Below are 19,929 nucleotides of genomic sequence, written 5' to 3' on the forward strand. Positions count from 1 at the left end.
TACTATACCAAGACAAATTTCCCTAGCCAATTCCAAACTGGCTTTCGACCCAAACACTCCACCGTAACTACCCTGCTAAAAGTTTGCAATGAAATCCAGTGTGGAGTGGAATGGGGACAACTCACTGGTGCAGTATTCCTAGATTTTGCAAAGGCTTTTGCTACCTTTGATTATGCTATCCTGCTTAACAAACTCCAGAGCTCTGGAATAGGGAAGAATGCTTTAAACTGGTTTCAGTCCTACCTATCAGGAAGATCCCAACATGTGTCCATCTCAGGCTCTAACTCCAACCCCCTGGATATCACCTGTGGTGTCCCGCAAGGCTCTGTTCTGGGGCACCTACTCTTCTCTGTGTTCATCAATTATCTTCCCACAGCTTGTAAGGAAGCCTCAATACACATGTATGCAGATGACACAATCCTATATGCACACAACCATTGCCTCTCTGACCTTCAACACATACTTCAGTCTGACTTTTTGAGACTCGAAAACTGGATTTCCCACAACAAACGGTTTTTAAACACTGACAAGACTGTAACAATGGTATTTGGGACCAAGACTACATTATTAAAGCTTCCAGCGACTGAGCTCCAGATTAGAACCAACACTAATACTGTCACTAGTTTTAAATATCTGGGCACATGGTTTGACTCACACTTAACATTCGGGATGCACATTAATACCCTGACAACCAAGACCTATGCCAAACTAGGGGTACTTTACAGGAACAAATCCTCCCTAAGTCTCCTGGTCAGAAAGTGTATCGCACAGCAGATGCTAATGCCAATTATTGACTATGGAGACATTGTATATGGCTCGGCACCTCAAACCCACCTTAGCAAACTTGACACCCTCTACAATTCAATTTGCAGTTTTGTTCTCCAATGCAACTACAACACACATCACTGCGAAATGCTCAAAGAACTAGATTGGTCATCACTCGAGTCTAGGTGCAAAGTTCACCTTTCCTGTCTTGCCTTTAAATTCTTTATGGGCAAGCTACCCAGCTATCTGAACAAGCTCCTCACCCCTACCACATGCAGCACTTATTATCTGAGATCAGACTCCAAAAGACTGTTCATGGTCCAAGGCTCAACAAAGTATCCGTCTGTTCCTCCTTCTCTTACCGTGCACCCCAAAACTGGAACAACCTACCAGAGACTCTCACATCCACCACCAGTTTAAGTTCTTTCAAATCTAAGGCTGTCTCACATTTTAATCTGGTCTGTAACTGTTTCATACGCCCATAATATATATTTTCTTTAACTGTGCATGCAATATCTTGTATATAATGTATACCCTGTTCATTTATGTAACTGTATTTGTAACCATGTATTATTTGTATTAACTCTGTGCTCAGGACATTCTGTACTTGAAAACGAGAGGTAACTCTCAATGTAGTACTTCCTGGTAAAATATTTTATAAATAAATTCATTACCTTAGCGGTAGTAACTGCTATGGTAATGAAAAGGTTAACCCCTCCCACTACACACCAAGGCCTGACCACTCACCCTGTGGCAACTACCCCCTTCACTCAATCCCTCTACCCACAATAAACATTAAAAATGGCAGCCATTGGCATCACATGGTTTACTAGAACTAATAGGATGATCCCCCAATCCTATTGATTTTACTAAACCATGTGATGCCAGGCATTCTGGGTTTTGTGACATCATCTTAAAAGAAAAGAATCTGAGCCTTTCTGATTGGCTGGCTTTACTCCCTTTTCATGACGTCACCTCAAAAAAAATAAAACCCAGCCAATCAGAGGTGTGGGAACCATTCCCTCTCAAATGTGACGTCAAAGGCCTATAAAAGCCTGTGTAGTCTCATTTGACGTTGAAGCTGATGGAGCAACACCTCCCTATTAGATTAACAGATGAAGAAGATGATAAAGAACAGATGAAGAAGAAGATGAAGAAGAACCACGAGTGGATTACAGTACGAGTACTGATGAAGATAAAGAAGACCATAAAAATGGATTACAATTTACAGTTCAGATGAAGAAAAAAGTCTTAAAGAATTTACCTGTGGACCGTAGCTGTTGTGGACCTGGAGCTGCTGCTAGTTTTGCTGTTGGAGTCGTATTCGGTGTGTGAAGACATCAAAAAGTAAGAAAAAGATGGATTTTGTTTTTGTTATACTATAATTTTTTAGGTTCCCCATTGCATAGCATAGTGACATCTCATGCCAACAGGGCATGGGTGTGCCACCATGCCATTCAATGTTTTTTTGGCCTTTTTATTTCTCAGGAAAATCAATGTTGGTTTTATGTTATGCATGTTTGTATTTTTTTTAGGTTCCCCATTGCATGGCATAGTGACTGATTCAGCCTATCTCTTACTGTGAGTCTCTTATAGACAAGCAGACCCTGGTAGGATTAACACAGCAGGGACCTCTGCCGTGTTAATCCATTGGGCCATTAGTCTGCCGCTGCAAATTCTGAAAGAATCTTTGGCAAATCTCGAAATCCATTTCGAGAAATGTTCGGATAACGTCCGCTTCATATGTATATGTTAGCACTTCTTTTTTGTGTTTTCTAATATAATATTATATAAAATATGCCCAAGGAAGGTACAGAGAAAGTAGGTACCGCCAAAGTACCCTCCCCCCTCTATGGGTGTGCTCCTAAAGACCATAGGGTCGTTTAAGCGGAGCCTGGGAGGTTCAGGAGAAGGGAAACGCAACTACTCTCCGTGAGAGTCAGTGTGTGCAGTCTGAATGATCCGCCCTGTGCGTGCACGTATGCCGGTATGCCAACGCGCGCGTTTTGCGGGAAAACGCTTTGTCAAGGCAAGGTAAGGAGGGGCATCCCATAGCAACAGTCGTGTTTAAATAGCAGCGTCAAGATTGTGTAATTGCCATCCTTAACTCTTCGCGTACCGCACGCATGCGCAGAGGAAATAGATAAGATTTTCCCGATGCTATTATGGCTCTTAGTCTCTTACAGTGTGATACAGCAGGAAACACTCTGTATGTAAAATAATATTAATGATAATTGTGTGGCCACTGAAGCAGCAGTAACATTATAAAACTAGATTGCCTCATAGAGTTATTATGATTCCAAGTACAGTGGACTGATAACACAGTCATACTATCAATAAGGTTATTTGTCAATTCACTTTCATTCTTAGAGTGGAGTAGTGATGTGAGGGGGTTTAGGTCCCTCAGTAATGAGTGGAGGAAGGGAAATAAGAATTACATTTACATAGTTGGTCCACAGTCCCCCTCTAATATCGGGGTGTTGACAGTGGATCTAGTGAATGTTGAATTTATCGGTAATAGTGGGTTCCAGATGGACCACAGGAAAATTGTATCAAAGATAAAAACATGTCATGATTGTAGCCTGACCCACAGCACAGGAGATGGCTAGGGGTATAGGCAAATGCCCAAACCATGAGTATAACAATATATGTACAACAGAAGCTGAGCTGAATGAACACTATAAAACCGAGGCTTCTAATAAATAAGTGCTAAAATGTTGATATGGTGAGGCCAAGGGATGCTAAATCTAAATGAACGTGGTGAAGACGGAGCCCTCATTCAGACCTTTGGGTGACAACATTTGTAAAGTATAGATCAATCTTGCCTCTTTATGAAGTAATACTGTATTCCAATCTCCTCTTCTCTGACCAGTTGAAAATTGGTAAATTCCTAGGAATTTTATGGCATTCAGGTCACCATTATGGCACTGATTTATGTGCCTCGCCAAAGCGGTATCTGTTTTGATGCGACAGATAAAGGGTTAAAAAAGCGCAACAAATATTTTGATAAAGTTTGATACGGATGGTCCCTATGTACTATAATATTCGTTATTTGAATTGGCGCTTCGGCTTACCCACATAGATTTTCCCGCATTCACAGACCCCTTGGTAGATGACCACAAAACGCTGACAATTGATACATTTTTGGATTTGATAAACCCAAGATTTATCCCAATTGTAGAATGCTTTGGGGATTTGGATGTATTTACATGCCTTACATCTCTAGCAACTGTAGGATCCTTGAGGCTTAGATGGCAGCCAAGTTCTAGTTGGTATGTCACTAAAATGGCTGTGGACTAAGGTGTCCCTGAGATTACGTGCCCTTGGGAGGCAGGGGGTCCCGAGGCTGAAATCAATGCAGTTCAGCTCAGGAGACCCCCTGCTCACACACACTAATAATAAAAATGACACTAAAGCAGCTTCATTACCTTAGCGGATAGCCACAAAGGCAATGAAGGGGTTAAGGCACAATAGCAGCTTTATTGAGGGCAGAGGGGGTGAGTGAAGTGCGTACTTGGCCCTTCACTCACACCCTCTCCCCCAATAAACATTACAATATGTACTAAACACCAATACACAACCCACCCACCCCCTGTGCCCCCACGTAAAACCAGATTTTATATTTTTATACACAGGATTGATATCAGAGGCCGGCGGGGGTCCCCAGGTGGTCCCTGCAGATGTCCATGGATCTCCAGATGGTCCACGTGGGTGTCTGGGGGTCCTCGGGTGGTCCTCGCGAGTTTACGTGGGCCACCAGGTGGTCCCCGCCTGTGTCTGTTGGCCCTCGGTGGTCCCCGCGGGTGTTATCCGAGGGTGTATGTTGGTCCTCAGGTGGTCCCTGTGGGTGTCCGGGGGTCCTTGGGTGGTCCTTGTGGGTGTCCAGTGGTCCTCGGGTGGTCCCCGCGGGTGTCTGCGGGCACTCAGGTGATCCCCGCAGGTCCCGGCTGGCCTTCAGTACCAATCCTGTATCAAAAAATAACGTTTGGAATACATTGCAATAAATACACCTCCCCTTCCCCCCTCCAAAGCATTCAGTACAGTAATGGGCAAATAACTATTATCCAGAAATGGATAATAGCTCATTTGCCTATTCTAAAATCAAACCTTATCCAGGCAGCAGAAATAAAGTAAATAAACCTTTCTACTTACCCCTGCCATCATGAAGGGCATCTTTGTCAGCAACCTGCAGGTCCATGTCCTCCGATGCCAGCAAGAATAAATAAAAAAAAATACAATCTAATGGCCCCTAACCCCTTAAAATTAATAACCACTATAGTAATTAAGGGGTTAACCCATCCTCCCCTGCTACCCAGCTGGGAGGCCTAACCACCACCCCACTATACCCACCCCGTACCCATTGATTGGCATAGTGGTACATCATACCCATATAATTTGGGCATGATAAGCCAATATAGCAGTCAATGGTCACCCTAATAAAAATACATGAAGGCCCAAAATACACAATAATAAAACATACACAAGCACCTAAACACCAACATTCAATAAATAAAAACACTAGCCAACAAATGAAATAAATACAAGCACTAGCCAACCAATTAAATAAAAGCACTAACCAACAATACAATTAATTAATTGTAACCAGTAGCCAACAAATCACATAATTAATAAAACCAGTAGCAAACACATCAATTAAAACCATAGAACAAGAAATTTGTTCCAAGCGCTCGAAATAATGATAGAAATGAATAATGTCAAAATAATAGTTTTTACAGGTATAGAAGAATAATAAACAGCAGCATATATTCGTGTTACACAAATAACTGCTGAGGACAAAATAGTAGATCAAAATTACATACACTAATGTTGCAGATATAAACCTGCAAAATGGAGACATCAAGGTACAGAGGGAAAAATAATACATGTACAGTGCACATAAAATTAACCCCTTCATTCCCAATACCAAATAGGGGTAACCAGCCGAGCATACTGCCTTTATTAATGCATTGATTACCCTCAATTTCACCACAATGCCCTATATAAATATGAGTCAAAGCCACAGAGACACAGTGCCCCTGAGGAAGAGGAGAAGACTCCTGGAAACGCATGGGGCTGAGCTGTGTCTCTAGTGGCATTCTGTCTGTTACTCCCGCTACAACACTCGTTGCAAGCCGTACCTAGCTCTCCGACAGTAGGAGCATTGCAAAGCTCTTAGCCAATCCCTAAGCGACGTGATCGACGCACAACGTACTGACGTCACTGTCCATGTGACGCGAATGCGGAAGTGGGATTGATCCGATCGTGGAGAGAGGGGTACTGGAGTTGATGGTGCATACCGGGTGAAAGAACTGCGGCTGCGGTTGGCGGTAGAGTGGGACTACACAGACGATTCAGTATCTTTTTCGTGCACACTTATGGCGGATGTTTGTGAGTGTTTTTATCCATTTTCAACTTATTAAACTTACAAGATACACTATGTGTTTTGCGCTCTCACCTTCTTCTCTTTTTTTCTTAAGCCAACAGTAGCACAGACTGGTAACAATCTTAAAGCATGCTTTCTAATGCAAGAAGTGTGGCAGATAAAATGTGGGATCTTGAAATAATAGCTAGAAGGAAGCAATTATATGATAGGCATTACTGAAACATGGTGGGATCAGACTCATCACTGGTCATTTGCGTTAGAGGGTGTGACGGTAGGGAGTAAACAGGCTATATAATAAAGGTCAAGCCATTTGGTTACCCCTGCTCCGTGTATAAGGGTCCAAGAGAGTTAGCTCTTGGGCCCATTAACATTGTATTACTGCATTATACTGGCTGTAATAAAACCATTTTTTGTGTTTTCACCTTTCCCGGCATGCAATCAAGCAGGAATTGCTAGTGTATGAGTTTCAATGGGGGGGGGGGGGAGGAGGTTGCGGAGGAACCGTTGACAGAATGTGTCTAGGAGGTTGGGGTCCAGAGTTACTGGTTTCGCAATAAATGTACCTGCGAATCATGTCAGATTCTCGCAGCTCCCAGCTAGTGCCAAGGTGACCCACAAACAGTATATGGTTTTTGGGTGCCCAACAGTATATACGGTTGGGGAGTGTAACAGAGACTTATCACTGTTGGAAAAACTTGCCTCTACTTCAGCAGTGTGCTGGTTAATTGTACACCAGCAATAACCAGACTCCACCTGGCTGATTAGGGCTGTCAGAAATTGCCTGTTCTGAGAAACACAATTGGGGCTGGCACAAGGAAGGACAGAGCAGAGATGACCTAGCCACAACTGGACTGACCTGAGGAACAACAGATGTCTTGAGCAGCATAAGGACAGCAGGCTAACAGCAAGACAAAGGGGACAAGACCTCTATACCTGTACATACACATTGTCATATCACACAAGGGTGCGGACCCAGGAAAGCAGAGAGACCTTCCCCTACAGCTACAAGAAACAGATAAGAGACTATTTTATGGGACTGTTGTAAACAGATGCTGCGGCCATTATTCGAACATTTACTTAGGTAAATCCTGCGTTATGCCGCGTGGTGCAAGATGGTCCGTTGCAGACATAATGGCCCATCGGATTAACACAGCAGGGGTCCCTGCTGCGTGAGTCCAACCGGGGTCTGCCTGTCTGTAAGAGACGTGCAGTAAGAGATAGGCTGAATCAGTCACTTTAACTGCGCGCCTCTCACAGGCGATTGCAGGGGTTTTATTTAATTTTAAACAATACAGTAATGTAGCAGGGGGTCTCCGGAGCTAAACCGCATAGATTTCAGCCTCGGGGACCCTCTACTTCCCGAGTTACAGGCCCCAGTATGGGGTGCCGGTATACCCACCATGTTAAAATCCATGTGGGAAATAAACAAACCAGAGGGATATCGGCACCCCATACCGGGACCTGTATCTCGGGAAGTAGGCGGTCCCCGAGGCTGAAATCAACTTTGTTCAGCTCAGGAGAGACCCCCTGCTCATGCACACTATAAATAAAAATAAAATTTAAGCAGCTTTATTACCTTAGCGACTAACCACTAAGGCAATGAAGGGGTTAAGGCAAACTACCAGGTTTATTGGGGGCAGAGGGGGTGAGTGAAGGGTGTAATACCCTCAGGAATTATTGGTTAGGCCTCTCGGGTGGGCATTGGGAGGGGTTAACCCCTTCAATTTACAACTTGCAAACAACTACCCAAATTTCTACTCATACTATTACTCTCTTTAGCAGGTTGATATTGAACCTAACCCAGGTCCTCCCATTTCAGCTCTGTCCCATGCCCCTGAGAATTCCACCTTTAAATTCCAAAAAGGGCTATCTGTCACCCATATAAACATCTGGAGCCTGCTGCCCAAACTGGACGAACTAAGGGCATGGTGCCTTATGCATAAACCCAAAGCCATCGTTCTTACAGAAACATGGCTAACCCCTAAAAAACCCCGATGCAAATATAGCCATTCAGGGATACTCCATTTTCAGGAGAGATAGGTCAAAGAGAGGAGGAGGGGTGTTATTTTATATTGCAGACACATTACAATTTACACTGTTAAATTGCCCCCCAAGCCCACCCTCTTTTGAAATTCTAGTTGGCAAAATCTCCCTCCCCTTTTCTAAGCCCATCTTGCTTGCTGGCATCTACCGCCCCCTAAAGCCCCTCTACAATCCCTGACTGATATCACCCAATTTCTTGGCTCCTTTTCCTCTCTGAATGAGAAGAGTGAGCTGCTAGTTCTTGGGGATTTCAACTTCAATTGGCTTGACCCTAAAAACCACAAAATCCAGATACAACTCAAGTCACTTAACCTATCACAACTCATTTCCCAACCCACACGGACAAACCTGAAATCGCATAACCATTCCTTGCTTGACTGGATTCTCTCCTCAAACCCCAGCAGAATCCAATCCTCTGGCATCCTTCCTGATATTTTCAGTGACCATGCAATAGTGTACTGTGTAAGGAAAATTAAACCGCCCCATTCAAGCCCTAAAGTTCTCCTCACCAGAACATTTAGAAACTTTAACCCACAACAGTTTCTGGATGACCTTACCAACTGCCCATGGCACATAATTGATTTAATTCCCGACCCTGATTCTGCGCTCGACTATTTCCAATCCGAGTTCTTAAAACTCTGAGATACCCATGCTCCACTACACAAAATAAGGGTACGGGGGGCCCACCTTCCATGGGTTACAACTGACCTTATAGCACTCTACCAGATCAGGTATACCTTGTGGAAAAGCTACAAAGCAACTGGCACTACCAAGGATCCTAATCACAACAGATGCCTGCGGAACATGTGCACAAGGCAAACAAGGCACACAAAAGCACAATATTACTCTGACAATCTCCACCAGAATACATCAAACCCAGCTAACTTCTGGAAGGTTATCAACAATATATTCCAGCCTTCTAACCATCAACAACCAAGTAATATCACTAAGGGATATTACTCTGACAAACCCCACTGACATTGCAAATGCATTCAATGATTACTTTGTGGGGTGTGCCACTAACTTATTAGCGAAACGCAGCCCAAACCACAAACCTGAATCTCATCCTGGCAGTACCCACATAGCCCCACCCCCTCCCAAAACTGCCCACAATTTTCAATTTGGCCCAGTATCCGAAGAGGAGATAACACAAGCGCTCCTCAAATTAAATCTAAGCAGCCAATGTGGACCTGACTTACTAAAATCTAGGTTCCTACGACTTGGTGCCCCAGCCATTGCCAAACCAATTGCGTCCATAGTAAACTCTATCCTGTCTGCAGGCCATATCCCTAAGACCTGGAAAACTGCCAGAGTTGTCCCAATCTTTTAAAAGTGGGGACAAAAACACTGTCTCAAACTGCAGGCCAATCTCACTTCTCCCAATTCTATCCAAAGTCATGGAAAAATGTGTCCACTCCCAATTAAGCGATTACTATACCAAGACAAATTTCCCTAGCCAATTCCAATCTGGCTTTCGCCCCAAACACTCCACCGTAACTACCCTGCTAAAAGTTTGCATTGAAATCCAGTGTGGAATGGAATGGGACAACTCACTGGTGCAGTATTCCTAGATTTTGCAAAGGCTTTTGCTACCTTTGATTATGCTATCCTGCTTAACAAACTCCAGAGCTCTGGAATAGGGAAGAATGCTTTAAACTGGTTTCAGTCCTACCTATCAGGAAGATCCCAACATGTGTCCATCTCAGGCTCTAACTCCAACCCCCTGGATATCACCTGTGGTGTCCCGCAAGGCTCTGTTCTGGGGCACCTACTCTTCTCAGTGTTCATCAATTATCTTCCCACAGCTTGTAAGGAAGCCTCAATACACATGTATGCAGATGACACAATCCTATATGCACACAGCCATAGCCTCTCTGACCTTCAACACATACTTCAGTCTGACTTTTTGAGACTCGAATACTGGATTTCCCACAACAAACGATTTTTAAACACTGACAAGACTGTAACAATGGTATTTGGGACCAAGACTACATTTTTAAAGCTTCCAGCGTCTGAGCTCCAGATTAGAACCAACACTAATACTGTCACTAGTTTTAAATACCTGGGCACATGGTTTGACTCACACTTAACATGCGAGATGCACATTAATACCCTGACAACCAAGACCTATGCCAAACTAGGGGTACTTTACAGGAACAAATCCTCCCTAAGTCTCCTGGTCAGAAAGTGTATCGCACAGCAGATGCTAATGCCAATTATTGACTATGGAGACATTGTATATGGCTCGGCACCTCAAACCCACCTTAGCAAACTTGACACCCTCTACAATTCAATTTGTCGTTTTGTTCTCCAATGCAACTACAACACACATCACTGCGAAATGCTCAAAGAACTAGATTGGTCATCACTCGAGTCTAGGCGCAAAGTTCACCTTTCCTGTCTTGCCTTTAAATTCTTTATGGGCAAGCTACCCAGCTAAATAAATAAATAAATAAATAAATTCATTACCTTAGCGGTAGTAACTGCTATGGTAATGAAAAGGTTAACCCCTCCCACTACACACCAAGGCCTGACCACCCACCCTGTGGCAACTACCCCCTTCACTCAATCCCTCTACCCACAATAAACATGAAAAATGGCAGCCATTGGCATCACATGGTTTACTAGAACTAATAGGATGAACCCCCAATCCTATTGATTTTACTAAACATGTGATGCCAGGCATTCTGGGTTTTGTGACATCATCTTAAAGGAAAAGAAGCTGAGCCTTTCTGATTGGCTGGCTTTACTCCCTTTTGATGATGTCACCTCAAAAAAAAATAAAACCCAGCCAATCAGAGGTGTGGGAACCATTCCCTCTCAAATGTGACGTCAAAGGCCTATAAAAGCCTTTGTAGTCTCATTTGACGTTGAAGCTGATGGAGCAACACCTCCCTATTAGATTAACAGATGAAGAAGAAGATAAAGAACAGATGAAGAAGAAGATGAAGAAGAACCACGAGTGGATTACAGTACGAGTACTGATGAAGATAAAGAAGACCATAAAAATGGATTACAATTTACAGTTCAGATGAAGAAAAGAAAAAAGTCTTAAGTTAATACCGCTAAGGTAATAAAGGGGTTAACCCAACCACTACCACCCCGCAAGGTCTACACACCCATCCTTAGGGCTAATACCCCCTTCACTCACCCGTGAGGCCTAAGCACCCACCCCAGAATGACTATACCCACCCTATACCCATTGAGTAGTATAGTGGTACATCATACCCATATAATAATAATATGGGCATGATAAGCCTCTATAGCACTCAATGGGCACCCTAATAAAAATACAGTAATTCACAAGACACACAGTAATAAAACCTAACTATACTCCCAAAAAACACACTTCACTAAATAAAATCAGTAGGCAGCTAATTCAATCAATAGAAGCAATTACAACATCAACAATGAATTAATTAAACCATTACCCAATCAAACCAATTAATCCCTAAAGCAACTCAAAATGAATAGTAACACTAACCAATGTAAACAATGAATTAATCCTACATTAATTAATGTAACCATTAAAAGACAAATAAATACATTAAAACTATCTCTGAAGTATCCATAAAACACATTAGCTAACATAATATAACTTTAAGTACAAGCGAACACCAATCGCAAACCTTTTAATACATTAACCATAAACAAACAATCACATCCACATCAATAACAAGCGAGAAATGCCCCCCAAATATTGGCATAATAATGTATTAATCTGTACCCGAAAGAGGTACAGATTAATATATTATCAGTCAATGTGCCTCCCCCAAAAAAATCAAAAAACACACCCAAAAAATAGACCTGTAAAAAGAGACATTTACAAACATAGAATATCTTACTTACCATTAGAAGCGGTGGCCCTCCGACTCCCGGGGTAACAGGAAGCTCACGTACCTTGAAGGCCTCCAACAGCATCCGATGCCATCATCCATCAGGATCCGGCTCAGGTACCCCAAACTTCTTTTTTCTTTCTTTACTCACCGTCTTCTAACTTCGTCTGTAACCATTTCATGTTGTTCTTTATCTTCTTTCTTAATCTGTCAATCCATAATACCCCATGTTAAATCCCAGCCGATGCTGTCTCGTCGGCTTCTTGGGCTCAAATGAGGCGTCACGGCCTTAAATATGGCTTGTGACGTCACATTTACAGTACCCTCACAATGGTTAACAGCCACCTGATTGGCTGTTAAAACCATGTGCAGACTTAATTTTTTTTTTTTTGCTGTGACGTCACTTAAAGGGAATGATGCCAGCCAATCAGAATGGCTGTGCTTCATTTACCTTTAACATGACGTCAGTAAATCCAAGATGGCCGCTGTGTCACAAGGTATTTCAGCCAATCAGCGTGTGGAATTGGTTCCCACGATCTGATTGGCTGAAATACCTTGTGACACAGCGGCCATCTTGGATTTACTGACGTCATGTTAAAGGTAAATGAAGCACATTCAGGTGGCTGTTAACCATTGTGAGGGTAAATGTGACGTCTCAAGCCATATTTAAGGCCGTGACGCCTCATTTGAGCCCAAGAAGCCGACGAGACAGCATCGGCTGGGATTTAACATGGGGTTTTATGGATTGAAAGATGAAGAAAGAAGATAAAGAACAACAAGAAATGGTTACAGATGAAGTTAGAAGACGGTGAGTAAAGAAAGAAAAAAGAAGTTTGGGGTACCTGAGCCGGATCCTGATGGATGATGGCATCGGATGCTGTTGGAGGCCTTCAAGGTACGTGAGCTTCCTGTTACCCCGGGAGTCGGAGGGCCACCGCTTCTAATGGTAAGTAAGATATTCTATGTTTGTAAATGTCTCTTTTTACAGGTCTATTTTTTGGGTGTGTTTTTTGATTTTTTGGGGGAGGCACATTGATTGATAATATATTAATCTGTACCTCTTTCGGGTACAGATTAATACATTATTATGCCAATATTTGGGGGGCATTTCTCGCTTGTTATTGATGTGGATGTGATTGTTTGTTTATGGTTAATGTATTAAAAGGTTTGCGATTGGTGTTCGCTTGTACTTAAAGTTATATTATGTTAGCTAATGTGTTTTATGGATACTTCAGAGATAGTTTTAATGTATTTATTTGTCTTTTAATGGTTACATTAATTAATGTAGGATTAATTCATTGTTTACATTGGTTAGTGTTACTATTCATTTTGAGTTGCTTTAGGGATTAATTGGTTTGATTGGGTAATGGTTTAATTAATTCATTGTTGATGTTGTAATTGCTTCTATTGATTGGATTAGCTGCCTACTGATTTTATTTAGTGAAGTGTGTTTTTTGGGAGTATAGTTAGGTTTTATTACTGTGTGTCTTGTGTATTACTGAATTTTTATTAGGGTGCCCATTGAGTGCTATAGAGGCTTATCATGCCCATATTATTATTATATGGGTATGATGTACCACTATACTACTCAATGGGTATAGGGTGGGTATAGTCATTCTGGGGTGGGTGCTTAGGCCTCACGGGTCAGGGTGGGTTAACCCCTTAATAACTATAGCGGTAACCGCTAAGGTGATTAAGGGGTTATGGACCATTAGAATGTATTTTTTTTCAATATATGCTTTCTGGCAACGGAGGACAGAGGGACCTGCTGTTGTGGTAAGTATAACTGTATTTATTTATTTTATTTATGTATCCGACTGCAGTGTTTAATAAGGGGCAAATAATATATTATCCATATCTGGATAATAGTTAATTTGCCCATTACTGTACTGTGTGGGTTTGGGCAGAGAGGGGGGGGGGGGGGGCTGGGGGAGTGTATTGATGTGTTTTTACATATTAATTTGAATATATATTTCTTTCATAGTGTAGAGGTGCAGGGGGTCTCCGGAGCTGAACCACGTTGGTTTTATGTCTGGGGACCCCCTGCTTCCCGAGATACAGGCCTCTTTATGGGGTGCCGGTATCCCTCTGCATTGAAATGTCCCGCGTCACGTGACCGGGACATTTCCTTGCATAGGAGATACCGGCACCCCATAAAGGGGCCTGTATCTCGGGAAGCAGGGGGTCCCCAGACATAAAACCAACGTGGTTCAGCTCCGGAGACACTCTGCACCTCTACACTATTAAAGGAATGTATATTTAAATTAATAAATTTCGGGCGACATTTCAGCTGGGAGAGGCGGCTCTCTCAGAGCTGCTCTCTCTGCAGCAGAAATGAATCGCTGGTTTTTGCCTTTTCAGAGGGTTGATGCTCTCGCTGGCAGCAACTCGCCAGGTTTGGGCATTCTGCTATCACTGGTATTCGAGCCTTTCTGAATACCGTGATAGCAACGCCCAAAAAACATTCATTTTAAATTCCCTGGTGAATTTTTTTATGAATGTTCTCTGAATAAGGCCCTTAGTCTCTTACAGTGTGATACAGCAGGAAGCACTCCGTATGTAAAATAATATTAATGATAATTGTGTGGCCACTGAAGCAGCAGTAACATTATAAAACTAGATTGCCTCATAGAGTTATTATGATTCCAAGTACAGTGGACTGATAACACAGTCATACTATCAATAAGGTTATTTGTCAATTTACTTTCATTCTTAGAGTGGAGTAGTGATGTGAGGGGGTTTAGGTCCCTCAGTAATGAGTGGAGGAAGGGAAATAAGAATTAAATTTACATAGTTGGTCCACAGTCCCCCTCTAATATCGGGGTGTTGACAGTGGATCTAGTGAATGTTGAATTTATCGGTAATAGTGGGTTCCAGATGGACCACAGGAAAATTGTATCAAAGATAAAAACATGTCATGATTGTAGCCTGACCCACAGCACAGGAGATGGCTAGGGGTATAGGCAAATGCCCAAACCATGAGTATAACAATATATGTACAACAGAAGCTGAGCTGAATGAACACTATAAAACCGAGGCTTCTAATAAATAAGTGCTAAAATGTTGATATGGTGAGGCCAAGGGATGCTAAATCTAAATGAACGTGGTGAAGACGGAGCCCTCATTCAGACCTTTGGATGACAACATTTGTAAAGTATAGGTCAATCTTGCCTCTTTATGAAGTAATACTGTATTCCAATCTCCTCTTCTCTGACCAGTTGAAAATTGGTAAATTCCTAGGAATTTTATGGCATTCAGGTCACCATTATGGCACTGATTTATGTGCCTCGCCAAAGCGGTATCTGTTTTGATGCTACAGATAAAGGGTTAAAAAAGCGCAACAAATATTGTGATAAAGTTTGATGCGGATGGTCCCTATGTACTTCAATATTCGTTATTTGAATTGGCGCTTCGGCTTACCCACATAGATTTTCCCGCATTCACAGACCCCTTGGTAGATGACCACAAAACGCTGACAATTGATACATTTTTGGATTTGATAAACCCAAGATTTATCCCAATTGTAGAATGCTTTGGGGATTTGGATGTATTTACATGCCTTACATCTCTAGCAACTGTAGGATCCTTGAGGCTTAGATGGCAGCCAAGTTCTAGTTGGTATGTCACTAAAATGGCTGTGGACTAAGGTGTCCCTGAGATTACGTGCCCTTGGGAGGCAGGGGGTCCCGAGGCTGAAATCAATGCAGTTCAGCTCAGGAGACCCCCTGCTCACACACACTAATAATAAAAATGACACTAAAGCAGCTTCATTACCTTAGCGGATAGCCACAAAGGCAATGAAGGGGTTAAGGCACAATAGCAGCTTTATTGAGGGCAGAGGGGGTGAGTGAAGTGCGTACTTGGCCCTTCACTCACACCCTCTCCCCCAATAAACATTACAATATGTACTAAACACCAATACACAACCCACCCACCCCCTGTGCCCCCACATAAAACCAGATTTTATATTTTTATACACATGATTGATACCAGAGGCCGGCGGGGGTCCCCAGGTGGTCCCTGCAGATGTCCATGGACCTCCAGATGGTCCATGCGGGTGTCTGGGGGTCCTCGGTGGTCCTCACGAGTTTACGTGGGCCACCAGGTGGTCCCCGCCTGTGTCTGTTGGCCCTCGGTGGTCCCCGCGGGTGTTCTCCGAGGGTGTAAGGTGGTCCTTGTGGGTGTCCAGCGGTCCTCGGGTGGTCCCCGCGGGTGTCTGCGGGCACCCGGGTGATCCCCGCAGGTCCTGGCGGGCCTGCAGTACCAATCCTGTATCAAAAAATAACATTTGGAATACATTGCAATAAATACACCTCCCCTTCCCCCCTGCAAAGCATTCAGTACAGTAATGGGCAAATAACTATTATCCAGAAATGGATAATAGCTCATTTGCCTATTCTAAAATCAAACCTTATCCAGGCAGCAGAAATAAAGTAAATAAAACTTTCTACGTACCCCTGCCATCATGAAGGGCATCTTCGTCAGCAACCTGCAGGTCCATGTCCTCCGATGCCAGCAAGAATAAATAAAAAAATACAATCTAATGGCCCCTAACCCCTTAAAATTAATAACCCACCTGGGAGGCTTAACCACCACCCCACTATACCCACCCCGTACCGATTGATTGGCATAGTGGTACATCATACCCATAAAATTTGGGCATGATAAGCCAATATAGCAGTCAATGGTCACCCTAATAAAAATACATGAAGGCCCAGAATACACAATAATAAAACATACACAAGCACCTAAACACCAACATTCAATAAATAAAAACACTAGCCAACAAATGAAATAAATACAAGCACTAGCCAACCAATTAAATAAAAGCACTAACCAACAATACAATTAATTAATTGTAACCAGTAGCCAACAAATCACGTAATTAATAAAACCAGTAGCAAACACATCAATTAAAACCATAGAACAAGAAATTTGTTCCAAGCGCTCGAAATAATGATAGAAATGAATAATGTCAAAATAATAGTTTTTACAGGTATAGAAGAATAATAAACAGCAGCATATATTCGTGTTACACAAATAACTGCTGAGGACAAAATAGTAGATCAAAATTACATACACTAATGTTGCAAAGTACATAAAACGAAAAATCCTAAGTCAGGGAAGGGATACACAATGGGATAGACAAGGAGAGAGAAAACAAGGGGAGGGGAAAACAGGGGAATAAGGGGGCAAAAAAGTTTCGGGGCACCTGGCCCCTTCTTCTGGCCCGTTCCCTTAGATCAACAGATCCAAGTTCTTCCCTTGTTTCTGGGTAGAAGATGCTGAGAGTATATCAGGTATTATGCAGTGATACCTGGAAGAGTAGGAGATAAATGAGTATAGAGGGTAATGGGCTAGTTTTCACCAAACCCCACATCTGGTCCATGCACGCAATCCCTGTACCCTAACCCCCACACACTAAGTATAGCAAAAGACAGGATAGCACAAGGCTCTAAGCAAGGTAAGGATTGAGGGGATGCCGGTAGCTCAGGAGGGTTACTTTAGTTTAGTTTCCTATATATACATATAGTTAATAATCCATCATAAGAGGAAGTATAATAGAATATAGGCATGTAGGTTCCAAGGTATAGATGCCAGGTTCAAGTAGAAGCACGTCCTCAGTGGCCTTTAAAGAAGGTTGTAGGGATCAGAAGGGTCATCCAAGCACACAGCTTACAAATACTGCTGCGGCCCCTTTTATTCTCCTACATCTCCGAATTTTTTCGGGGATTTTTTCAGAACGTCACGCACTTTACCGCGTTCATGCCGCATTAATGGCGAGACAGCGCTAATACAATGGACTAGGGAAAAGCGCCCGCGGCACCTAAAATACCAGAACATACTGCATCAAATTCTGCATCTGCCCGCGGTTTTCAAAGTTGCGCCGTACGGCCGCACTAGGGTAAAGGGCCTCCAGAATGTAGGGTTGGGAATGAGAGGTACCGGTCTGAAAAATGAAGACACACTACAATGTAGAGACACAAGAGGGCTTAAGCAAACAAGGAGGAAGGTGCGGTGATAGGCGCACAATAAACACTATACATAAAGATCCCTGAGAACAACATTAAGAGGGTCCCTGGCATCACAGCATATCCTACAGGATGAACATAGTTACTCTATGAGGATATACTTATTACAGTTTAGAGATTCCTTGTTAAACATAAGAAACATATAGATCTCACCTTGTATTAAAGTATTAGAATGTTAAAGTGTTAAAAAGTTAAATTGTTAAAATGTAATAAAATTGAAGGTTTTCCGGCGGGCTCACCCCGGCTGCTTGCTTGCGTCTCAAGAAGTGTGACCTGGCTCTGACCAGGGATCACGGCCAAGACCTTTGGACGGCTGAGGTCCGAGAGGTTCCGGATCGCTAGACGCCCCTTTTGGGTGCTCCAGTTATCAGGCACATCCCAAAGGCAAGAGAACCAGTGGCGGCCCGGACCAAATCTGGTTCTCCCAATTTATTTCCTTTACCTATTTGTTTTCCATCTCCCTCCCCTTTCCCAAGGTTGGGTCTTTCCTCCGTCGCATATGTCAAGATAGTTAACCACATACAGTAATGCCGAAACAAGACACCAGAACCCTGCAATCGTCTGGATTCCAACAAGGTTTGAACACTCAAAAGCTCCTGTTAAAGGGTAGGTCAGACCTATCACAATGACAATAACATTCATCTCACACAACGTGAAGGGTCTCAACTGCCCAGGTAAACGGCATGTAGCATTGACAGAATACAGAAAGCAGGCAGATATAGTCAGGCTACAAGAAACCCATTTTAGTACTAAGCGTTGCCCTAAATATATGGATAAACACTTTCGCCAATTCTTTCTTTCCTCTGCTACAGAGAAAAAGAGAGGTGTAATGATCCTAATCCACAATAGACTCCCCTTTGTGGTAGACATAGTTAAAACAGATAAAGAGGGTAGATTTCTGGTACTAGTGGACACAATTAATAATCAGCAGGTGACGATAGCTACTGTGTATGCCCCCTGTGAGCAGGACCCATCCTTTTATACATCGGTTTTCCACACGTTAAGTAGAACTGCAAAGGGAGTTGTAATAGTTGCAGGTGACTTTAACATAACATTGAATCCTAGACAGATCAGGCCCAAATAGAGCCAACAAAAGAGACAGTACGTCCACCCTAATCAAGGATCTACGACAGGGGTGGGGAACCTTTTTTCTGCCAAGGGCCATTTTGATATTTATAAAATCATTCGAGGGCCATACAAAATTATCAACTTAAAAATTAGCCTGCTATATTTGGTCAAACATTTAATGAACTCACCACTAATGTGATGGCTGGAACTGCTTCTCTTTGGGTGACTGACTGACTTTTGGGTGGTGGGTGACTATGACAGACTGTGGGTTGGTGTCTGTGCACACGCAAATGCACACGCACACACACACACACACAGAAATCGGGCAGGGGGTAGGGAAATCAGACCCTCAGACCCACTCTCTCAGGCTCTCAGACACACTCTCTCTCTCAGGCTCTCAGACCCACTCTCTCTCAGACCCACTCTCTCTCTCAGACCCACTCTCTCTCTCAGACTCTCAGACCCACTCTCTCTCAGACCCACACACTCTCAGACCCACACACACTCTCAGACCCACACACTCTCTCAGACCCACACACACACTCAGACCCACACACACACTCAGACCCACACACACACTCAGACCCACACACACTCAGACCCACACACACACTCAGACCCACACACACTCAGACCCACACACACACACTCAGACCCACACACACACTCAGACCCACACACACACTCAGACACACACACACACACACACACACACACACACACACACACACACACACACACACACACACACACACACACTCAGACCCACACACACACACTCAGACCCACACACACACTCAGA

The sequence above is a fragment of the Ascaphus truei genome, chromosome 16 (assembly GCF_040206685.1).
Source record: "Ascaphus truei isolate aAscTru1 chromosome 16, aAscTru1.hap1, whole genome shotgun sequence".
NCBI classification, from domain to species: domain Eukaryota; kingdom Metazoa; phylum Chordata; class Amphibia; order Anura; family Ascaphidae; genus Ascaphus; species Ascaphus truei.